At 42.5% G+C, this 12,600-nt stretch overlaps 1 long non-coding RNA gene across 3 annotated transcripts in view; it reads right to left on the bottom strand.

Annotated features, from left to right (window-relative positions):
• Window positions 1-12,600, bottom strand: part of LOC143163193 (uncharacterized) — a 261,908-nt gene that overhangs the window by 18,181 nt on the left and 231,127 nt on the right. The gene's annotated exons all lie outside the window — the stretch shown is intronic.

The raw sequence follows: 12,600 nt of genomic DNA, 5'->3' as shown, positions 1-12,600 counted from the left end.
GAGACACAGGGAACAGCAGAGAGTGCATTTGAACTGTTAATCATTATGGATAAATGGATAATAATTTCCACCTCTGAGTGCACTAGGATTTACTTGCCAGTTTTTTTAAACCCTCCCCCATAGTGCATTTGCATACACAAATATAATTTAATTTTAAGTAGGAATGTAAATAAATAACCTTGTATAGTGGCATCAAGTTTTCAAAGCCAAGATAATCTTTTACAAGCATGAAATAAAAATGCCTTTAAGGCAATTACTGTAAGTGCACAAGTCCTTTAGTCTTTAAGAATCGGGTTTGTGTGAGGTAACATACAATTCTGTTGTTAGTTGTGTCACACTGGAAGAGTAAAACAGAAAGTATGGAAACAGTAAATAATGCACCTTATTTTATTCTTAAATTGGTAGGATCCTGATAATTTCACTAAAGGCAGGATGAAATTGGCACCATTTCATACTCTGATCTAAGCACTATTTACACAGAGTCAGGATCCAGACATAAAGGAGGAGACAATCAAGGTTACATTTAAATTCATTTAGCAAACACATGCATTTGCGATGCAATTCTAATTGTTTGATCTTGTGGTTTTTATGCTAAATGTGGATAAGCAGGATGGACTCTCTCACATTTTTCAAATGAATTTCAGGCAAAAGAAGCACATGGCTTTTCCTTAAACATTTCATAGGAGACAAGGAAAGAAACCCTAAAGTTTATTTTGGAAGCATTTTCCAAGTAGCAAAATCCAATCTTTTCACTCATGATGACTCGCGTTCTCTTGCTGTTTTGAAATCTGAAACATAGCTTCAAGTCTGTTCAATCCAGGAAGAATAAACCATGCAGTCACAAAGCTGTAGTTCTATAAGAAAGCTGTAAGGCCTCACTGAAAATGGAGTAGGCAAATTATGGATGCACTATTAGATTGAGAATTTATGTTCTTTACACACACACGCACACACACGCACACACACGCACAAAACTCATGTATAGAGAGCAGATAGATTCCTCTGAGAAACTAACCTAACCATGAAGAAACCTCAAAAATTACCATTGGGCCAAAAAATTAAGCAAAGCTTCAGTATAAGAGCTTAGTCCTGGAGAAGTTGTTCTCAATCACAGTTAGAATCAATGAAGTGCTCATGTCTTTCCAAATGTGCTTTGGGGATTTTGGAATAATTCAACTGGGTACTTGCAGCTATGTGGGGCAGTGAATACAAGGCCTGAAACAGCATGCTGCTTACTTCAAGCTATTTCTGATACCATAGGGGCCTCGCTCACCATTGCGTTGCTTTCTGTTGTTAATTACACCACAGCTAGTGGATATGAAATTATACCCTTTTGTATACCGGGGGGGGTGCAGCCATTGATACTCACTAAAATAAGATCAGAAGGGACCTTAAATATGTCCTTTGCTATGGGCTAGATGACAGATCCAGCCTCAAGATTGGATTGATTATACATAAAGTGCTTGCTTTAAAAGCCAGCAGGCTTGGGGATTCCACAGTGTTCCTAGTTATTCCAGTACTAGCCTACCATCACTACTGGAAGATTGTATTCCCTAATGCCCCAACCTACACCTATGTCTCCCTTGATGCAATTGAAGCCTGTCATTTTTGTCCTATCCAGAGTGGACAGGGAGAACAATTATTCCTCTCTGCTTTGGAGTTATCTTTTATGTATTTGAATATTGCCTTCACACTTCCCCTCAGTCATTTTTTGTCTAGACTAAACAACCCTAGTTCTTTCAGTCTTTCTTTAGATAATGTGTTTTCCAGATCATTCCTCTTGTTCTCCAGTGGGCTAAATGGAGGCTGCTTTCTATTTAAATGTGATGCCCCATCCCACACACTGTATTCCAGTTGTGGCCATACTGCCAAGTGAAGTGTAAAAATTCTCTTATGTGTCTTTCTGATGATACTCCCGTTTATGCTTATCCTAGTGTACTGGGGGGGTGTGTGATTTTTTTTTTTCCCCACCCCAACCATAGCACTGCTGACTAATGTTCTGCTTGTGACCCATAACACCCACTCCTTTGAATAATTTTTGGCAAAATTGCTACCTCTTGGCTTTTTCCGCTGGTGTTTAGAACATTGGGCATTCCCAACTGATATGTTTATTTTTAGGTCATTTGATATCAGGTTCATTCTGAACTCTAGTTCTGATGCCTGCAGCCTCTCCTCCTAGTTAGGTGGCAGCTGCAAATTTAGTGTGCGCTAATTCATCACTAAGGTCATCATCTTTGCATTGTGTACAAAACTGCCTGGATTTTACTTCTCTCTGTGATTTCCTAGAGAGCACCCTCAAATAGACTTTTTTGGAGCACAGGACTTTCTCAGCTTGTACTATGTTTGGGCCTTAAGTAAGCAGGGGTGACATGTAAGTTCTCAGACTATATTGACAGTGAAAAAGAGAGCCGAGATGATCTCAGGTGGATAAATATGAAAATTTTCTGTTTATAAATTTAAAATGAAATGGGAATACACTGGTCATAGAAGGCTATGCAGATGAAGATAAGCCATTTACAAAGAAGATATTAGGTAACAAACCCAGGAGATAAGGTATTTGACTGCATTTCTCTTTGGATATATAAAACTGAATTATAATTGCCAACAATTGCTAACTATCTAGACTATATATCTATGAAGAAAACAAAAGAGAAAAAGCTTCTACCAAAGTTGGAAAGACTTGCTTTTACCTTTGTGCAAAATTTTAATGGAAATGAAGAAAAATAGTAATGTTTGTAGCATTCTTAAACAGATAATGACTTTCTGTGATGAATGAGGTTGCTGAGTTGAATGTTGTAGAGAAAAAAATAAATTTACAAATGAAAACATTATTCTCATTTAAAAGTTCCTATTAAAAGTACTCAATAGGATGGGTATTTATTGAAAAGCATTCATTTTTGAAAAGAATATTTGTTTAATCAAAAGATTCTCATTAGATGCTATAGAGCACTTGATTTTAAGCCCAGCTCTATCCTATCAAAAATGAAAATGTGAAGACAGCATGTCTTGTCTTCTTTCCCCTAGGCTACTGACAGTAGTTTGGTCTGTGGCACAAACTAGAGCCACTTCAGAATAGTTCATACAGGCAAATTCACCTGTACTGGATTAAGGGGCTGTTACGGGAGAAAGCTCTTGAAGTTCAGCAGCACTTTGCCTGTATCTCTGATATATGGCAAATTTTGAGACTCTGTGGCAGATGAAGAGGGACAGGAAAATAGTTTTAAAACCAGTTTTAATACTATCTCCTAGCAATATTGGAGATAGTATGGGGAAGTGGCAAGACAATGGGCATGGTATTCTCTCCACAGTCTTTGTTTCTGAGAATACAGACTACTCCTTTTTGTGTCAACTGATGGGTTTTTAGGTGGTTCCTACTACTGCAGGGTACAGTTTTTATACCTATAGTGAACATTTTAAGTGAATATTTTCATTGAACATAAAGTGAAATACTCTCATCCAAAGACTTTTTTGATTTGTTTTGGGGAATCTCTAACAGGTATCTTGTTACAGAAAACTGTCAAGGAAAAATAATTCTATTTCATTGTTTTCACTGCGTAATAGTGAATGTTTTTTGATAGGTCTACAGCTATCATCTCCATTTTTCACTTGCTTGCCTGTTACTGTTTTCTTTTTTCTTTTATTTTCTTTTTTTTTTTGTACCACAACACCTAAGCTTATGATTTATTTTATTTTCATACAGTTAGCAAAATATTGTGCTAGGTGTGAATGCCCAGTAAAGTATGTAACAATGAGGTTATATAAACGAACTGTAACCTTAGAATAATCAGGATTTATTGTGTGAATAAAGAGGTCAGCAACTGCCAGTCTGACCTTAATTCTTTGACCAATATTGCTTGATGAAAAGCCTTGGTTATAAAGCTAGTTAGGAGGCTAATGTGGCTGTAGTTATAACAAGGACAACACAGGGAGGGCTTGGAGGGTATGACAAGCAAATGCAAGTATGCAGCTCTGTCAGCTGCTGTTCCTGCCACTTCAGCATTAAAAAAAAAAAAAAAAAATCAAAGAAGAAAACCAGTAACTACTTTCCAATGTTGTACATAATGTTACAGTGTTGCTCCTATTTTGCTAGTTTTTAAAAAAAATCAATTAAACTGTCATGTATCCCTATTAAGATGTTTGTTTGACAGCGATAATATGTATGTTATTTGCAGCATACTTCGAATTTCTGGAAAATAAAATACAAATTAAACAATTGGTGAAGCAGGAGACAGCTGGGGATAGAAAAGGAGTGATAAAGGACAGGGAAAGAGGAATACCTCACGTATCAAAAAAACTTGTGTGACTGGGTGCAGTGAAGAACGTTTCCTATCCCAATGAACCTGCGCTGATTTTGCCTGGACCTCTGTTTTGCATCATACCGAATACAGCTTTTGCCCTTCGGTGGGCTTAAAATAGTCCACTGTATCTGTGGGGACCTTTAATAGAATAACTTAGTTAAGATACTTGATCTTTCATGCTTAATGAGAGATGACTTTCTTTTCACTCCAGTAATATTCTGAGGACTCACTACATTATAACAATTTAAAAGAAGCAATCTTGAAGGAAGAATCCCTCTAGGATCCCCCCTCTAGCCTTCCTAGCCCTAGTAAGGCTAGGACACTAAAACTGGTAGTAAATCCAGATTTTAAAAATTATTTGTATTCTGTGTATTTGGGACAGCAAATAATCTTTTCTTTCTGTGATGACATAAGAAATATATTAACTTGTCACATCATTGTAACAGTAAAACATCTTTCATATTATTTTATACTTTAAAATATTTATCATGCTTGATTTAAACAGATTAATCTGTTATGTGACCCTACAACGACATTAACTTCATAGAGATAAGATGGGACATGTATGAATGGTGCTTGAAGCCCATTTCAAAATTTTTTTTTTTGCAAGTAAAACACAAAAGAAACACAGACCTAAGTGAGGTTATGTAGAACATTAAGTCCAGTGCCTCCCCTCTATCCCTCAGCCGCATATGGATGTGCAGTAAGCATTAGTCCGGAAGGGTCCATACAGCATTGACTTTGCACTCCTTGCATGGCCACAAAAATGCTTCTTAGTGCTCTACCAAATATTTGAGACTTACAGAAAAAGATCAAAAGATTTTTAATACATATATGTATGTGCATATGCACCATGAAAAGAAAGTAGACCATAAATATCTCTACAAATATCTCTGATGTATGCATTCCTTACAGTTGTAGAGGTTTGCTTAGGCAAAATTCCACAATGTTCATAGAAAGAACCTGGTACATAAAGAGAAGCAGAGGAGTATAACATTTTAGCTGTATTTGTTTTATATAAAGGTCTCACAACACAAAGTTATCATAACTCTGTAGATTCTTAGATGATCCTGAACACTGTAGTATCCTCATAGTGATCCTGAATGGACAAATAGCTGTTGAAACTCAGCATATATTGCTGGAATACTTATTGAAGAGGCAACTTTTAGCCCAGCTGGCCAAATACCTCATTCTGATGAAAATATAAACACCTATGACATTTTAGCAAGATGTAGTACTATTTAGGAAGTTCAACAGTATCTTAAAGGGAACTAGATTCCTATTGAAATGTATCCTTTAAGTCTTAAAATGCATTGGTTCTTACTTTGAGTTATATGTTCTAATAAAGCTGTCAGCATTTTGACTTCCCTTTTTAGCAAAACTTTAAGAATCCCTGTGAACCGGTTTGAATTCATTTTGGGTTGGAGATTCTCTCTCAATCCCAGCAGGGGTAGTAGGCTATGATTCATAACATACGCCTTAGTTGGAGTCTCCTATTCCTATTTGGACTTGTCAGTTTACCTGAATGGTTTTCTTTCTTGTAAAATGCCATAAAAAGTCACTTGATTTACTGAATTCTTGACAGGATTCCATGGTTAGTATTAGATTTCCTCTCTAAAACACAAATGTAGTTGTAAAATGGAGTATAGAAGAAGTTGGTTATTGTGAACAGAAATGTCTAAGACATGAAGAGAGCATCAGGAAATACACCCCTGAAGCTCACAGCATTTGATCTGAACTGTACTTTGGGTAAGAGGTAGTATGCCTTTTCCCTCATCTTCTCTGCTTGGGACCCACTGGCTATTCATCTTGAAATCAATGCCAAAAATCCCAACGACTTCAACAAAAACCAGGCTGGCTCATATTTTATAAAAGAAGGTAACATGCATAGCAGAAACTTGGCCAAATTCTCTATGCTTTAGTAAGGTAAAATTTCCATTAATGAAATGGGTCCTTCTTCCTGAAAGCCGGTAAATCCAAACAACATTGCAAATCTCTGCACTTTCAAGGTCTGAAATGACTTTTTGTCTTCCCCTTCATTTGTGGCTATTTCCAATGGATAAGACTGTCTCTGAAACTCAGTGATTTATTTCATTTTAGACCACAGCATTTCTCTTTCCTTTAGATCTGTGTCTATACAATATGATAGCATTTCAGTAGCCTTTCCTCTTCCTGTGGTTTCTTTTTTTAAGAGGAAAAAAAGGAAGAGACTATGCATCCTTGTATTATAGAAATAATTACAGCTGCATTATTGAAACTGTAATTTTACTAGCCTAGTGCAGCCAGAATGTTAACACTGCTCTAAAAATGTGCAGAGATATACATCTGTGTTTGAGTTTAACTGCTTGGAAAACTTTGGAATAAGTATGAGGGGTTTCCCCCCTTCAGGAGCATGATGTGAGTGCTGTTACAGTAGTAGTTTTGTTTCAATACAAGACCTGTACTGTAAGCCTTTGGTGGCTGAAAGGTAAATTACATTCATGCAAAACAAAACTGATGAACTACTGAAAGCTGTAGCTGCTGAAATAAATTCCTGTGTGCTAAATTTATGGGAACTATGCACTGTGTACACCACAGTACATTCACTTGCAGATTCAACTTTCAAACGACTTTCATTACCAAAATAAGTAGCAATATTGTGAGAACAAGGTCCACCAGTGATGAGTAGAAAGGCATAATTTTGTTGTTGGAAATACTGGTGCTCATCAGCATATATTAAACCTGGTGTGCATCAAGGAGCATTGCTTGTGTATTTATTTTGATTTACTTTTCATTACTGACATAGAGGTAGTAACAGGGCCTAAAGACTCAGTTTAAGAGGTACCCTACTGTATTAACAGACTTGATGTTGAAGTTTAGGGCTTCTAGCACCAAGGTTTCCTCCTATAGGCTGGTTTCCTTTGTCCTTTATGAATGTACTTGTTTCCTCAACTCCAGCATCTCCTGTTTATATTCTGTATGTTTCTACTTATTACAACGACCAACTTACTGAGGGAGACTGAAAAGAAGGAGGCTAAAGAATGGGTAATGTCTTCTTTTCTTTGCATAACCTTCTGCAGTGTAGAAAATGTTGATGTTTGGATAGCAGAACAGGAAGATGGTAATTTTATGTTTTCTCAAGGTTTGTGCTGAATTGGGTAACTGTCTAGCATAAAAGTGTTCAGTACGATGCTAAAGTGTGTTTGTTGTACTTCTCACAGCAAATAATAGGAAAGACAGCAAGTGTTGGTCTTCCAGATCACATCCATTTAATACAGTTGTCTCACATGACATTTCTTATTTCATGTTCTAAAAGCAGTCCTTAAGAGCTTACACACACACTAATGGTTGAGATGTAATTGTTAAAGAGCAGATACTTCAGACATGACATTCTGCCTAATTGATTGAAAAAATATAGACTCCAGGACAGCCAAGACAAGCTTAAATTTGAATCTAACCCCTGTTACACAGAAGGAAGTTCTCCTTAGCAATGGACACCCATTAAGTGAACACAATCGTTCTTAGTAACACTGTCAGCCCACAAAAACAAAAAGGATTTTTATTTTGATTATTTTTAAAGTTTAATGCAAATCCTTTCCCTTCTTCACATTAAAAAATAAAGGCTGTGCTGGAGTCCCATTAAGGGACTGCTTTAGAGCCTGGTTCTCTGAGGCACTTACATTGTTTAAATTTTAATTTCTAGTCTGAAATTTTTATTTAAAACAGTACTTATAAACAAAAAAGAAGTTTCTCATAGTCTTTGGCTTCTAGTCTTACAAAATCTTCTAAGCTTTTACCTGTCCCAGTGCATTCTCTCCCAACTCCCAAAGGCATGTTTTCCCTTCTTTAGGCCTCCCCTAGTCAATGCTACAGTACTGTGGGAAAGCACTCTACTTAATGCCTTCCCATGATATTTTGACTAGGAATAGAATACATGAAAAGACATAAGACTACATTCACCTTTAGTGTTATGCCATGGAAGGCAATTCAAATGGCAGTCAATGAGGTAACATCACAAATAAATTTGTTTCATGCAACACACTTTTTGGGAAATTTCTGACATGGATACAAAGTTGGGAGAAGGGACTATAACCAGTACTTTATTCTGTGAGTCTCCAACTCTCTTCTGGCTGCAAATTATGATTTTCTTCATAATTAGAAATGATTTGGAAAGTAATTTTTTGGTGTGTGGTTTATTAATTGCAAATGAATTGCCTTGCAGAGGCGATCAGCTCCAGTGCAGGCACGTCCCGCAGTGGAGCGGTGGGTCGCGGCGTACAGGGGGGTTCCTGAGCCGGAGAGCCCACGGGGGAGCGCAGAGACCCGCCGGGAGCCGGCAGCTCTCACAAGGGCGGCTGACGAGGCGTGGGCGGGGCCAGGAGTAACGGCTGCCACCCCCCACTCCCACTAAAGGCAGCCCCAGGGAGCGCTAGCCACCAGGGGCGCTGTGACCAGGACGGGCGAACGGGGCGTGGCACATCAGCTAGGGCGTGGCGCAGCAGTTCGCGATGGAGAGCGTGCAGGGAGGGCACCCCTTCGAAGGAGAGGCATTCCACAGGCCGAGTGGGGGACTCGGCGTGCACATAACCCAGCAACCAGGCACAGGTCAAGGGCACTCATCCTACCCGACCCTCAAGGCAGAACGGTGGGCACTCGTCTGAGGGTAAAGGCCGTGGCTCCAGCTGGGTGGTCTGCACCATCTACCCCAGCGGCGGCCGATGCCTCCACACAGACGGCACTGCTGAGGAGAGGCTGCAGTGCAGACCTCAGGCTGCAGGAAGTGCCTAGACCTCTCTCCTGGGGTAGGGACAGGCAGCAGACCTGCCTGCAGAAGGTGTGCCCAGGTGGAGGACCTCCTGCAGCAGATGGCTGAGCGGCTACTTAGACCATGGGACTCGCTTTGAGAAACCTGGTCTACTGGGGGCTGACAGGGTCCATCTGTCAGAGAAGGGGAAGAGCATCTTCAGTCACAGGCTTGCCAAGCTGGTGAAGAGGGCTTTAAACTAGAGATGCTGGGGGAGGGGAACCTCAATCCATCCCACTCCTACCAGTTTGATGCCAGGGCCAGCAACAGATGTCCAGAGCCTGGAGAAGGATCACAGGTCGGCAGGAGAGCACCTGAAGAGCAGCACAAAGGAACTCCAGCCAGTAAGACAGCTTCATCGGGGGCCCAACTTAAATGCCTCTATGCAAACGCACATAGCATGGGGAATAAACAAGAGGAGTTAGAGACGTGCGCATGCCTGCAGGCCTACAACCTTATTGGCATATCAGAGACGTGGTGGGATGGCTCCTATGGTTGGAGTGTTGGGATGGAGGGACACAGGCTCTTTAGGAAGGACAGGCAGGGGAGACGAGGAGGGGGTGTCACCCTCTTTGTCAATGACCAGCTGGAGTGCATGGAGCTCTGCCTGGGGATGGATGAGGAGCAGACCGAGAGCTTGTGGGTCAGGATTAAAGGGAAGGCAGGGACAGGTGACATTACGGTGGGGGTCTGCTACAGGCTACCCGACCAGGAAGACCGAGCGGGTGAGGCCCTCTATGGACAGATAGGAGCAGCCTCACGCTCACAAGCCCTGGTCCTCATGGGGGACTTCAACCACCCCGACATCTGTTGGAGGGACAACACGGCAGGGCATAAGCAAGCTGGGAGGTTCCTGGAATGTGTCGATGATAACTGCCTTCTCCAAGTGACAGAGGAGCCAACGAGGAGAGGTGCTATGCTGGACCTTGTTCTCACCAACAAGGAGGGGCTGGTGGGGAATGTGAAGCTCAAGGGCAGCCTGGGCTGCAGTGCCCACGAAATGGTGGAGTTCAAGATCCTTAGGGCACCGAGGGGGGCGCACAGCAAGCTCAGTACCCTGGACTTCAGGAGAGCAGACTTTGGCCTCTTGAGGGATCTGCTTGGTAGAGTGCCATGGGACAAAGCCCTGGAGGGAAGAGGGGCCCAAGAAAGCTGGGTAATATTCAAGGATGACCTCCTTCAAGCTCAGGAGCGATGCATCCCAACAAAGAGGAACTCAGGCAAAAACGCCAGGAGGCCTGCATGCATGAACAAGGAGCTCCTGGACAAACTCCAACACAAAAAGGAAGCCTCCAGAGGGTGGAAGCAAGGACAGGTAGCCTGGGAGGAATACAGAGAAATTGTCCGAGCAGCCAGGGATCAGGTTAGGAAAGCTAAAGCCCTGACAGAATTCAATCTGGCCAGGGATGTCAAGGGCAACAAGAAAAGATTCTATAGGTATGTCGGGGATAAAAGGAAGACGAGGGAAAATGTGGGCCCTCTCCAGAACGAAATGGGAGACCTGCTTACCCGGGATACGGAGAAGGCAGAGGTACTCAATGACTTTTTTGCCTCGGTCTTCACCGGCCAGTGCTCGAGCCTCACCGCCCAAGCCGCAGAAGGCAAACGCAGGGACTGGGAGAATGAAGAGCCTCCCACTGTGGGAGAACATCAGGTTTGAGACCATCTAAGGCACCTGAAGGTGCACAAGTCCAGGGGACCCCATGAGATCCATCCGCGGGTCCTGAAGGAACTGGCGGATGAAGTTGCTAAGCCACTATCCATCGTATTTGAGAAGTCGTGACAGTCTGGTGAAGTTCCCACTGACTGGAAAAGGGGAAACATAACCCCCATTTTTAAGAAGGGGAAAAAGGAAGACCCGGGGAACTACAGGCCAGTCAGTCTGACCTCTGTGCCTGGGAAGATCATGGAACAGATCCTCCTGGAAGCTATGCTAAGGCACATGGAGGACAGGGAGGTGATTCGAGACAGCCAGCATGGCTTCACCAAGGGCAAGTCCTGCCTGACTAACCTAGTGGCCACCTATGGTGGAGTGACTGCATCAGTGGACACGGGAAGGGCTACAGATGTCGTCTTATCTGGACCTCTGTAAGGCCTTTGACACGGTCCCCCACAACATCCTTCTCTCTAAACTGGAGAGGTATGGATTTGATGGGTGGACTGTCTGGTGGGTGAGGAATTGGTTACATGGTTGCATCCAGAGGGGAGTGGTCAACGGCTCAGTGTCCAGACGGAGGTTGGTGACGAGTGGCGTCCCGCAGGGGTCTGTACTGGGACTGGTACTGTTTAATATCTTCATCAATGACATAGGCAGTAGGATCGAGTGCACCCTCAGCAAGTTTGCAGATGACACCAAGCTGAGTGGTGCGGTCGACACGCCAGAGGGATGGGATGCCATCCAGAGGGACCTGGACAAGCTGGAGAAGTGGGCCCGTGTGAACCTCATGAGATTTAACAAGGCCAAGTGCAAGGTCCTGCACGTGGGTCAGGGCAACCCCCAGTATCAAGACAGGCTGGGGGATGAAGGGATTGAGAGCAGCCCTGCCGAGAAGGACTTGGGGGTACTGGTGGATGAAAAGCTGGACATGAGCCAGCAATGTGTGCTCGCAGCCCAGAAGGCCAATCGTATCCTGGGCTGCATCAAAAGAAGCGTGGCCAGCAGGTCGAGGGAGGGGATTCTGCCCCTCTACTCCGCTCTGGTGAGACCCCACCTGGAGTACTGTGTCCAGCTCTGGAACAGTCAGCATAAGAAAGACATGGATCTGTTGGAGCGGGTCCAGAAGAGGGCCATGAAGATGATCAGGGGGCTGGAACACCTCTCCTATGAAGAAAGGCTGAGAGAGTTGGGGTTGTTCAGCCTAGAGAAGAGAAGGCTTCGGGGAGACCTTGTTGCAGCCTGTCAGTACTTAAAGGGGGCTTATAAAAAAGATGCCAGCAAACTTTTTAGCAGGGCCTGTTGCGACAGGACAAGGGGGGGATGGCTTTAAACTAAAGGCGGGTAGATTTAGACTAGATACAAGGAAGAAATTTTTTACGCTGAGGGTGGTGAAACACTGGAAGAAGTTGCCCAGAGAGGTGGTGGATGCCCCATCCCTGGAAACATTCAAGGTCAGGTTGGACGGGGCTCTGAGCAACCTGCTCTAGTTGAAGTTGTCCCTGCTTATTGCAGGGGGGTTGGACTAGATGACCTTTAGATGTCCCTTCCAACCCAAACTATTGTATGATTCTATGATTCTATAAATATCTAGCCTGTATAAATTGATGTTTAAGCTGTTTTGAGTAAAGAAATAGGTCAGACATTACACTTCTGTTTCCTAACTGGATGCAAAAAATCTTAGAATTAAGTTTTTAATGTGAATAAGATGCTGCTAAATTTGAAATTCTTTGAATGCAGTATTGCATATAAGCGTAAGGGTTCCATGAATGCTTTCATTACTTCTAGTGTTACTTGGAACAAACTCCAAATTCAATGAGTAGGTGAACATTCCTGTTCCTTGAGTAGCCTGCTAGAATATTCAT

This window comes from Aptenodytes patagonicus, chromosome 7, assembly GCF_965638725.1.
Source record: "Aptenodytes patagonicus chromosome 7, bAptPat1.pri.cur, whole genome shotgun sequence".
Classification (NCBI taxonomy): domain Eukaryota; kingdom Metazoa; phylum Chordata; class Aves; order Sphenisciformes; family Spheniscidae; genus Aptenodytes; species Aptenodytes patagonicus.
Note: the sequence above shows the minus strand (reverse complement) of the source record. Positions and strands in the feature narration are given on the sequence as shown.